Raw genomic sequence first — 11603 nt, 5'->3', positions numbered from 1 at the left:
CGTTATTAATGTTATAAATATGTAGTAAAAAAAAAATCAAAATTGGATGGAACAAACAAACAACAAACTTTGTATGTTATATAATAATAATTTAGAAACCGCACACAACTGACAAAAGTTTCATCGCAATCGGATGAATGGTATAGGAACGCATACGAATAGTAGAAGAAGATGATTTTCTAATTCAGAAACCTTCGTGGGCATGCGCATGACAACTCACCAAAGTTTCATTGCAATCGGATTAATGGTATAGGAACGCATACGAATAGAAGAAGAAGAAGATGGTTGTACTAATTCAAAAACCTTCGCGGGCTTGCGCACAACAACTGGTCAAAATTTCATCACAATCGAATGAATGGCATAAGAACGCATACAAATAGAAGAAGAAAAAGATGATTGTAGTAATTCAGAAACCTTTGCGGGCAAGGGCACAACAACTCACAAAGTTTCATTGCAATCGGTTGAATGGTATAGGAACGCATACGAATAGAAGAAGAAGAAGATGGTTGTACTAATTCAGAACTCTTCGCGGGCGTGCTCACAACAACTGGTCAAAATTTCATCGCAATCGGATGAATGGTATAAGAACGCATACAAATAGAAGAAGATAGAATAGAAGAAAAAGAAAATAGTTGTAACAATTCAGAGACCTTTGCGGCGTCAGCACATCAGTTGATCAAAATTTCATTGCAATCGGATGAATGGTATATGAACGCATACGAATAGAAGATAGAATAGAAGAAGAAGATGGTTGTACCAATTCAGAAACCTTCGCGGGTGTTGGCACAATTACTGACGAAAAATTTGTTGCAATCGGATGAATGGAATAGAAATGCATACGAATAGAAGAATATAGAATAGAAGAAGAAGAAGAAGAAGATAGTTGTACTAATTCAAAAACCATTGCGGGTGTTACCACAACAACTGACGAAGGTTTCATCGCAATCGGATAAATGGTATAGGGACCATACGAATAAAAGAAGATAGAATGAAGAAGAAGAAGAAGATGGTTGTACTAATTCAGAAACCTTCGCGGGTGTAGGCACAATTACTAACGAAAATTTTATTGCAATCGGATGAATGGAATAGGAACGCATACGAATAGAAGAATATAGAATAGAAGAAGAAGAAGAAGAAGATGGTTGTACTAATTAAAAAACCATTGCGGGTGTTACCACAACAACTGATGAAGGTTTCATTGCAATCGGATGAATGGTATAGGGACCATACGAATAAAAAAAGATAGAATGAAGAAGAAGAAGAAGAAGAAGAAGATAGTTGTACTAATTCAGAAACCTTTGCGAGTGTTGGCACAATTACTGACGAAAATTTTATTGCAATCGGATGAATGGAATAGGAACGCATACGAATAGAAGAATATAGAATAGAAGAAGAAGAAGAAGATGGTTGTACTAATTCAAAAACCATTGCGGGTGTTACCACAACAACTGATAAAGGTTTCATCGCAATCGGATGAATGGTATAGGGACCATACGAATAAAAGAAGATAGAATGAAGAAGAAGAAGAAGATGATGATTTTTCTAATTTAGAAACCTTCTTGGGTGTGCATACAACCGCTTGCCAAAATTTCATTGCAATCGGATGAATGGTATAGGAACCATACGAATAAAAGAAGATAGAATGAAGAAGAAGAAGAAGAAGAAGAAGATGGTTGTACTAATTAAAAAACCATTGCGGGTGTTACCACAACAACTGATGAAGGTTTCATTGCAATCGGATGAATGGTATAGGGACCATACGAATAAAAGAAGATAGAATGAAGAAGAAGAAGAAGAAGAAGATAGTTGTACTAATTCAGAAACCTTTGCGGGTGTTGGCACAATTACTGACGAAAATTTTATTGCAATCGGATGAATGGAATAGGAACGCATACGAATAGAAGAATATAGAATAGAAGAAGAAGATGGTTGTACTAATTCAAAAACCATTGCGGGTGTTACCACAACAACTGATGAAGGTTTCATCGCAATCGGATGAATGGTATAGGGACCATACGAATAAAAGAAGATAGAATGAAGAAGAAGAAGAAGATGATGATTTTTCTAATTTAGAAACCTTCTTGGGTGTGCATACAACCGCTTGCCAAAATTTCATTGCAATCGGATGAATGGTATAGGAACCATACGAATAAAAGAAGATAGAATGAAGAAGAAGAAGAAGAAGAAGAAGATGGTTGTACTAATTAAAAAACCATTGCGGGTGTTACCACAACAACTGATGAAGGTTTCATTGCAATCGGATGAATGGTATAGGGACCATACGAATAAAAGAAGATAGAATGAAGAAGAAGAAGAAGAAGAAGATAGTTGTACTAATTCAGAAACCTTTGCGGGTGTTGGCACAATTACTGACGAAAATTTTATTGCAATCGGATGAATGGAATAGGAACGCATACGAATAGAAGAATATAGAATAGAAGAAGAAGATGGTTGTACTAATTCAAAAACCATTGCGGGTGTTACCACAACAACTGATGAAGGTTTCATCGCAATCGGATGAATGGTATAGGGACCATACGAATAAAAGAAGATAGAATGAAGAAGAAGAAGAAGATGATGATTTTTCTAATTTAGAAACCTTCTTGGGTGTGCATACAACCGCTTGCCAAAATTTCATTGCAATCGGATGAATGGTATAGGAACCATACGAATAAAAGAAGATAGAATGAAGAAGAAGAAGAAGATGATGATTTTTCTAATTCAGAAACCTTTATGGGTGTGCATACAACCACTTACCAAAATTTCATTGCAATCGGATGAATGGTATAGGAACCATACGAATAAAAGAAAATATAATGAAGAAGAAGAAGAAGATTATGATTTTTCTAATTCAGAAACCTTTATGGGTATGCATACAACTACTTACCAAAATTTTATTGCAATCGGATGAATGGTATAGGAACGCATACGGGACAGACACACAGACAGACAGACATTCATTTTTATATATTAGTATAGCCTATACTCTTCCCGCAAGTGCAAGCAATAAGTTTACAAAGTTTTATCGCAATCGGATGAACGGTATGGCTGCGCATTAAATACGAACAAACAAACACACAAATATTAATTTTTATATATTAGATGGTACATTATCAATTATCACTTTGACCATATCGCAACCAATTTTTTTGCACTCAGCGATCTCAATTCTATTCTTTCGTTCTTCGGGTGTATTCGTTATTATTTTGAAAAGTCCACCTCTTTTCAAATTTCTCAATTTCCTAACAGCATCCCAGTGTACTTTTTGACTTAAATACCTTTTTAAAAGATACAACCTCCATTCAATTCACTCCTTTCCAGAAGTGAATTATTCTTGCATATTTGCTGCGAAGCATATGATGCATTTGACAATCATCTGTTTCCTAATAAACAAATATATCACCAATTCTTACTTTTTGCGAATGCATTGAAGATGGCATTTTTGTTTTGACGAATACAGAGAGCCTCTCTTCTTCTTAATAATCGCATTTGAAATATCACAGCCACTCCTTTTTGACATTTTTAGGGGATAAATTTTCTATACCTAATTAATAAGTATAATTATTGCACTATATGTAACTGTGCAAGCAATCTATTGTTCACTTGAATTGTTTACTTTCTTTTACAATATTTTTGTGTAAGGACTGTGCGGGGGATGAAAACATGTGTGTGGACACATTTTGATAGGTGTGCGCGCGCACACGCGCAAATTACTAGCCACTGTCTATTGATTTGTATCATCTAAAAAATTAAACACACCGTGACATCTTTTTGAATAATTATGAAATACTAAGCCACAAAGTATCTGTATTACAACGATTTTAGTAAGAACTTCACTTTACATTCAACGTGTGTCGTTGAAAATCTGCGGCCTATCAGATACTGCCATTGTAATATCGTGAAGCATAGAAAACCTTTGTAGTCTGTAAAACTTTACATATTTACATTTATTTTTGCTTCTTTTACAGGAAACTGAACATAACACTGCAAAATCTGGGTGTGATTAAACCAGATCCTGGTCAAATTAAAGAATCCCTGGAGAAAGCGTTCAGAGGAAGTGACATTATTATCATATCCACCGAGAAACTACCTTCACCGGAGAAGTATATTCTTGAACACGTCCTGCTTAAAAACTTCCAAGCATCAATGCATTTCACCGGCTTGCAGATGAATCCAAATGTGCCGACTATCTTTGCCACGTGCGTCTTTGCCGGGAAAACCAAATTTGTATTCGGCCTTCCCGGAAACATGTTGCTCGCATTCGTAACCTACAAGCTGATTGTACTGCCGTCATTAAATTCATTCATGGGAATTAAACATGAAAAATGGAATAAAGATTCTATCACATCTGGCAATACTCTCCATACTCTTCTATCAAAGCAGTTTGAGGATGCGATGAAATTTACCGAAGACAACAAATGGGTTAAAGATATGATCTCTTCGGGAAAATCTTTCCATGATTCTATTATTTAAGAGTGAATGGTTGAGGAAATAATTCTTCCACTTCAGCTATGGTATTTTAACCTCTACATCAGCATTAGAACCAATTTATCAATAATCTAATTAATAGTTCGTAGGCTACATGTTATTTGTATTTACTTTAAATACCTAATGATAACATAAAAATGTATTTTGTACGGATCCACCAGTATAAGTTGTCTGCTGAGTGAAGGCGCCACATACTAACATTTGACATATCAATACTATCGACCGAAGGTACTTGATGGAATTTGAATTTAAATTCTAATGGATTTAAGTTTTGTACTATGCCATTTGAGTCATTTTTTGCTACCCGGGTTTCGCCTTTCGGCATCTTCAGGCACTGTGTACACCGGTGGCAAAGCGTGGAGGTATGCTGTTAATATCCACCATAAATAGTGCACACTAAACTTTGTAGGTCATACGTACTTGTTTTCATTGAAATAAGACTACAATTTACAGATAGTGTTGGTTAGTTTAATTCAATTAAACCCTGCGAAAGCCAAGCCATACTAGATAATAGTCAAAAAATACTCGTCTATTTATAAAATTATACAATTAAATCATACATAACTATGGATATTTTATAGATAGAAGAATATTTTTATGTATTATAGTTAGGTTTGATAGGGCTTAATGAATTTATAAAATAGAACTAACAATAAATGTGTAATATTTTATGTATTCTTAATCCGACGAAAACAAATAAGTATCAATGAAAAAAAGTGCACAATTTTGTTGTATAGGCCAAAGTATACCAAAACTATTATGGTTTGCCTTAGGCAAGGCTTAATTGATTTTTAAAAACTAGCCAACACCACCTGTAAATTGTCGTCTTAGTTCAATAAAAACAAATACGTATGACTAACACAGTTTAATGTGCATTATTTATGGCAGATCTTAACAGCCTACCTCCACCCTTCGCTACTGGTGTACACTCACCAAAAGGCAAATACACACTGTCAGTGAGCCTTTTGGTGAGTGTACACAGTGCCTGAAGATGCCGAAAGACGAAACCCTGGGTCGCAAAAAAATTACTAATGGAATAGTACAACACTTAAATCAATTAGAATTTTGACATAATAATTCAATACTTTTTTATACTGCGATGAGCTTATTTCTAAGTTCGAACACGGGACGATTTACGATGGTATATCTATAGTAATTATTTTCGTACGAATATTTTGGGTTTTGGAATGAATCATCCAAGTTTGCATTATTTTTGTTATGGGGAATTTCGCTTTAATATAATATACGAGTTAGATCTCAAACACATATCCGGAATAAATTACACTCGCAATCTAAGATCTGATTGTAATTTTTCAATGTTTCAATCTGCTAATACTTGCATCATGCGATAGTTTTACAATAGTTCAAGTTCATGAAGATTTCTGACGCCTTCGCCAAATTTCTGGAGGTCAATTTTTAATCACGTGATGATTTAATAATTTTAAAACTAGTTTTTACCTATAGTTGTACTTACGTAACTTGTAAGATATTATGCATACTCAATATATGATAAGGTATCTTATGATTATTTTAATTTTTATTATCTAGCTATAAATAACTTTATATATTATTTACACAAACATTACAATATACTATGTCTTATTAGGGCCGGATTTACACTTGAAGGGGCCTCAAAAACCCTAACAATCATGATATAAAAAAATCATATTACACATGGACTGGCCTGCTAAGTAAAGAGACAGTGTTTTAAGTTTTAATAAAATGAGAACCACTGTACAGATTAATAAATAGAATTCCGATAGGCTATACCCTAATACACGCAGGGTTTTGAATGTGAGTGTCCTACGAAAATGAAACACACCTTATAGACATGCAATAGTGTGTGTTGCAACCCTCAATATACCAATATTAAATGAGCATCAATGCATAAACCGTGACCAGTTTGACGTATTCTTGACACGTATTAAAGTTTATCCTGTATTCTTCCACACTCGAGATCGGTTGCCTGCTTCTCCACCCCTGTTAGGTATTTCAGTTCCCATTATTTCTGAGATCCTTGATGAGAAGCCAAGTTTTAAACTACGTTTTCTCTTATTTATTATGTCAAAACAATCAAATAATTCTACATAATATAAGAGAAAGGGTAGTTTAAAAACTTAGGTTCTCATTTCACTAAAACCAAAAATACTGTCTTTTTACTTAGCAGGGCGGTGTAGTTGCTTAAGGCTATACCTCAGCTGAGGCATGCTCTAAAAAGATCGTAACTATGCGACGCGTGGATTGTGCTAATGACGTGTGCCAAACGGAACATAATTTGTCATAAAAATTCAACATCTGTCAATTTAGTGTTATGTTTATTGTTATGTTAGTAATAATAATAATATATTCATTGACATGTTTGCTTTTTCGAGTACAAGCATAACGATTTTTAGTCATCTTTACACAATATAAGAATATATTCTTATGACGCAATCACAAAAAAAAAAGATGTGCTCCCACCTCGAATGCCGCTCTGTGATTGGCGACGATGCGAAATTTCGTCCCACCTATAGTTGAAATTTATTTCCTGCTTAACTTATGTATGCTCGTAAATGCATAACCTTCCCTTAATGATAGTAATAAATTCAATCCGTTCTGGTAATGTCACCGTACGAGATTGATAATATTGCAGTAGGTAAAAGGAAAATGCCTATTTTGGCAGCATAAATAATTATTGTAATATGGTTTTATCTTTATTTGCTATTTGTTTTATCTATAAAATGATCAAAAAGGCATCAAAATATAAATATAATCATACGAGTATTTCTATACATTCTTACACATGACATAACGTTGATTATTTTCTAAAAACACGTATCTCAAAAAATACAACTTTTCAGGAGAGGCAAATAACAACTTTATTCTCTCAGTTTTTAATTCAGAAATAAATTTTCTTCTATGAAATCTCCATTTAGAATAGTTACATAAATTTTCATGAAAAAAATGTCATGTTTCTTCAATCTATCTCACTATACTTTAGACCGATCAGTCATATTGTCGGAGACACGAGAATGCGTTGCAACTTTACTGTGAGTCATTCCACAATATTACTGCAGTAAACAAGTATCTTGACTTACGAGAAAGTGCTTCAGTATAATCATATGTCGGAGTTCAGTATTCTGCATACTTACAAACACATTACTCAAGATACGAGTTTATAATATTTATAAAAGTCTTTTATTATGATACGAGTTTTTTGTCATTGCTTAAATCTATTATGTTCTAAAGTATGTTTTGAGATACGTGTTGGTGGAATATGTGCATATTCAAATTCTGAATTCATTGCATCAAACAACTCAAAACCTGCAAAAATTGAGATACGTGTTTGTAGAAAATTAGCGACGATAAGTAATAATACTATCTTGATCTCACCCCTTATTTTAATATCTCGTTCTCACAATTGAGTGTGTCTCTTTTTGCCGCATATACTTTTAGATCTAGTATCTCTTTTGTCCATAATGGAATGTGACGCTCTGTTTGCAATGTGCTTTTATAATTATTTATGACAAGTAAACAATATCTGACGAATATCTATCAATTATATGTATTTACTGGATAAAGCTATCGATTTTGAAAATAAAGTTTTAATTAGATATAATATTGATGACTCTAGGATTAGCTAGATGACGAAGTGCATATTAACTAAAATAATTGCAGTTTAATGGGCTATGTAACCTAATGTGACGCTACAGTAACGGGAGTGTTATATTGTAAACAAATTTTATGTGCTTGGCTATGTATGGGATTTTGTGATACCTTTTTTCCGATGGCGTATTTTTTGTTGTAGTTGATTTCTTTAATATTCTAGTTTAAGGACGGGTTTGACATGGAGGCCTTTGATTTTTTTGATGGATTTTTCAATTCATTTTTCAGGCTCCGGGGGCCCTTGTCAGCCCCTTTAACTCCCTGGTGAATCCGGCCCTTCTCATGTGATTATAATAATAATTAGATAGTAATATTTTATATAATTTTTTAAAAATAAATTGATATTTTTTATGAATAATAATATATTGTTGTTATTTTATATACCTATTCCATACACATTTCCAATGGCAAATCAGTCTATCCATAAATATAGCACATAAATTAGTGATGTTAATTATGATTGACTGTATTTGGGATAGGTATGGGGCATTTGGGAGCCCCGGGCACTCACCTTGTGCTGTTGGTAGGCATTATGAGCTCCGGCTTTTTTCTTGAGCTTCGTCGACGACTCGCAAGATTCACACACATTCGGCGGATCACCCAATTTGAAATTGGAATTTCTCTGTTATTATAAGCGCACAAACGAACAAAAATTCGTGTATAAATGAATGCACTTCAAAGTTGAGTGATTCAGGTAAATGGACCTTTACCTTTTGTAGATTTGTTATGCCAAACAAAATCACATCGACAAATTCAACGTGTTTATATGACAAAACCTGGCAAAGTTCAGAAGTTAGAACAATACGTCATAATATATTTTCTCAGAAGTGTTTTCAAAAATTATGTATGTTTAACTATAGACCTACCTACTATTTATTACAAACACTTCAACTATTCATAATTTGTTTGTTATATATTTTTTTATTGTGATGTTTGACTTAATATAAAGTGATAAAGTTTTTACCTACTTTATTGTATTGATTTGTTGCATAAGTTGGAGTTAATAATTCGTATCAGGGTGTATAATATTTCGTAATTATTCGCTCAATAGATGTATCTATAAAATCGCAACTTTTGATGTAATCGCCCTTAAATTGTGTAGATACTTATCCTGGAATTGTCTCGGGAAAAGATGGCAACTCTGATGCCTACAGACGCCCCGCTATGGTGTTGACTACCGTACTATAATTATAGTATTTCTACTTTAATTTGTTTGTGTACTATTAAGTATGATGTGAAAAGTTTGGTGCGTAAAACTTGTAAAAGAATTGTACGTAAAACATTTCACCGTGGCACAGTTCACCGTGAGCTTTCTTATCGGAAAGAGATGACCGTACACTATAGTCTCCAATCAATTTTCATGGCTGATTTTGGCCAAATTCATGAATTCAAAAATGAAAACCTCACCTAATCTAACAAGTAGGGAATCCAATCCCGAGCCAAAATTCTGATCCCGGGATTTCGGGATTACAATTTGACAATCCTGGGATCCCGGGATTTGCATTTTTTTTCCATTGTTAATATAAATTTTTTATATTTTCAAATAACATTGAAAAATTGGTCAAAAATAAATCTAGTATAATTTATACTATTTCAGACATTTATTGTTAATATTGCATACGTTCAATCTTGGAGATACATAAGTTTCTTCTTCTTTGCCCATATCCGCCCCTTAACTGGAGCATATGGACACCACGCGGCGCCTCCAAGAATCCCTGTCGCTCGCCAGTCTTCTTGCTTCGTTCCAGGTCAAACCAGCATCCCGTAGCTCCGCCGTATACACTCTGTAGATTGTATTTAGCGGCCTTCCAGGACGCCGGAATCCGGTCGGCTTGAAGAACAGGCAAGCCAGGTTAAAGTTCTCTTCTGGCATCCGCAGCACGTGGCCGAGCCAGGTCCAACGTCGCCTCTTCACTTTCAGCGTGATGAGAGGCTGCTTGGTACGTTCTCTTATCTCCTCGTTGCTCCTAAAGTCATACCACCGCACACCCAGTATTCGTCGCAAACATCTGTTTTCGAAGCTCAGTATACGGTTGCTCTGAGCCTTCGTAAGGTGCCATGATTCGCTACCGTAAAGCAGCACCGTCAGAATGCAAGCGTCGAATAGGCGGCATTTGGTTTTGACCGAGTACAATCGTGAGTCCCAGACATTTCGCATCGAGTTGAATGTTGCTCCAGCCATTCCCATTCGGATAGCGAGCTCTTTCTGCAAAATGCCATCTCCCGTGATGTGTACCCCCAGGTACTTGAAGCTGTCGACGCTCTCGATGCTCTGTCCATCGCTAATCAGAGGGAAATCTGGATCAGGACAGGTGCTATTGCACAAGACGTTGGTTTTCTTCGCGTTGATTTTCAAACCAACGCGAGAGGAGTTGTTATGCAACCTGTCGATTGTCTCTTGAATGCCCTCGATTGAGTTGTCGAATAGGACAGCATCATCGGCGTATTCCAGGTCGCATAGCTTCACCGTGGGGGTAACAGGTATGCCTCGGTCGGGTGGTATTGACTTCCGTAGTATGAAGTCAAAGAGAATGATAAAGAGAAACGGTGCAAGGACACAACCCTGTCTGACTCCGGTCGTGACCCCGAACCATTCCGTGACAGTGTCTCCAATTCTGACACAGCATTCGCTATTCTCGTGCAGGCTTTTGATTATGGCAATGATCTTGGGAGGGATCCCGTATGCTCCCAGTATCATCCAGAGGGAGGGGCGGTGCGGACTGTCGAAAGCCTTCTCATAATCCACAAAACAGCAGGCCATCGGACTGTTCAACTCATGGCTCTGCTGGAGAAGACATCGAAGGTTGTGGATTTGGTCTGCACACGCTCGACCAGGTAGAAACCCGGCTTGGTTTTTCCTGAGGACGTGCATTATTGGGTCCCTTATTCTCATCAAAATGATGTTTGCCAAAATCTTTCCCGGAACACTGAGTAGCGTAATGCCTCGGTAATTGTCGCAGCTTAGAGGGTCACCTTTTTTAAGAAGTGTGATGATTTCACCGTTCACCCAGTCCCTTGGGCAGCGCTCTTCTTCCCACACCTTTGTCATCAGATGAAACATAGGGTGCAGGATTGCGCTCAAGCTGTACTTGAGGAATTCAGGATGAATCCCGTCTCCCCCCGGTGCCTTTCCGTTCTTGAGCCTTTTCACAGCCGATTTTATCTCGGTGTGCGTGGGCGGGCAATCGGAAATGTCGGTCGCTCGGGGAATGTCCAAAAGTAAAGCTTCCGCAGATAAGTTTAATGGAGTAAATAATATTGTAATATAAATAATAATGTGAATTTAATATGAGATTGCTATTTCTGATAGTAAAGACATAATGAATGGATTAGCGAGATTTAAAATAGTAAAGCAAATAATCATGGCGTACTTATGGCCTTTCCGCATTATAAATCTAATTAGTCAGCCAAATATGAAACCGCCGTAAAACGTATGATATCATGGTAGAATTACTTTGCTAAAAGTGCGA

The sequence above is a fragment of the Rhyacophila brunnea genome, unplaced genomic scaffold, assembly GCF_057557595.1.
Source record: "Rhyacophila brunnea isolate RB1 unplaced genomic scaffold, BYU_Rbru_1.0 scaffold_23, whole genome shotgun sequence".
NCBI classification, from domain to species: Eukaryota; Metazoa; Arthropoda; class Insecta; order Trichoptera; family Rhyacophilidae; genus Rhyacophila; species Rhyacophila brunnea.
The sequence above is the reverse complement of the archived record's forward strand: the minus strand, read 5'-3'. Positions refer to the sequence as shown.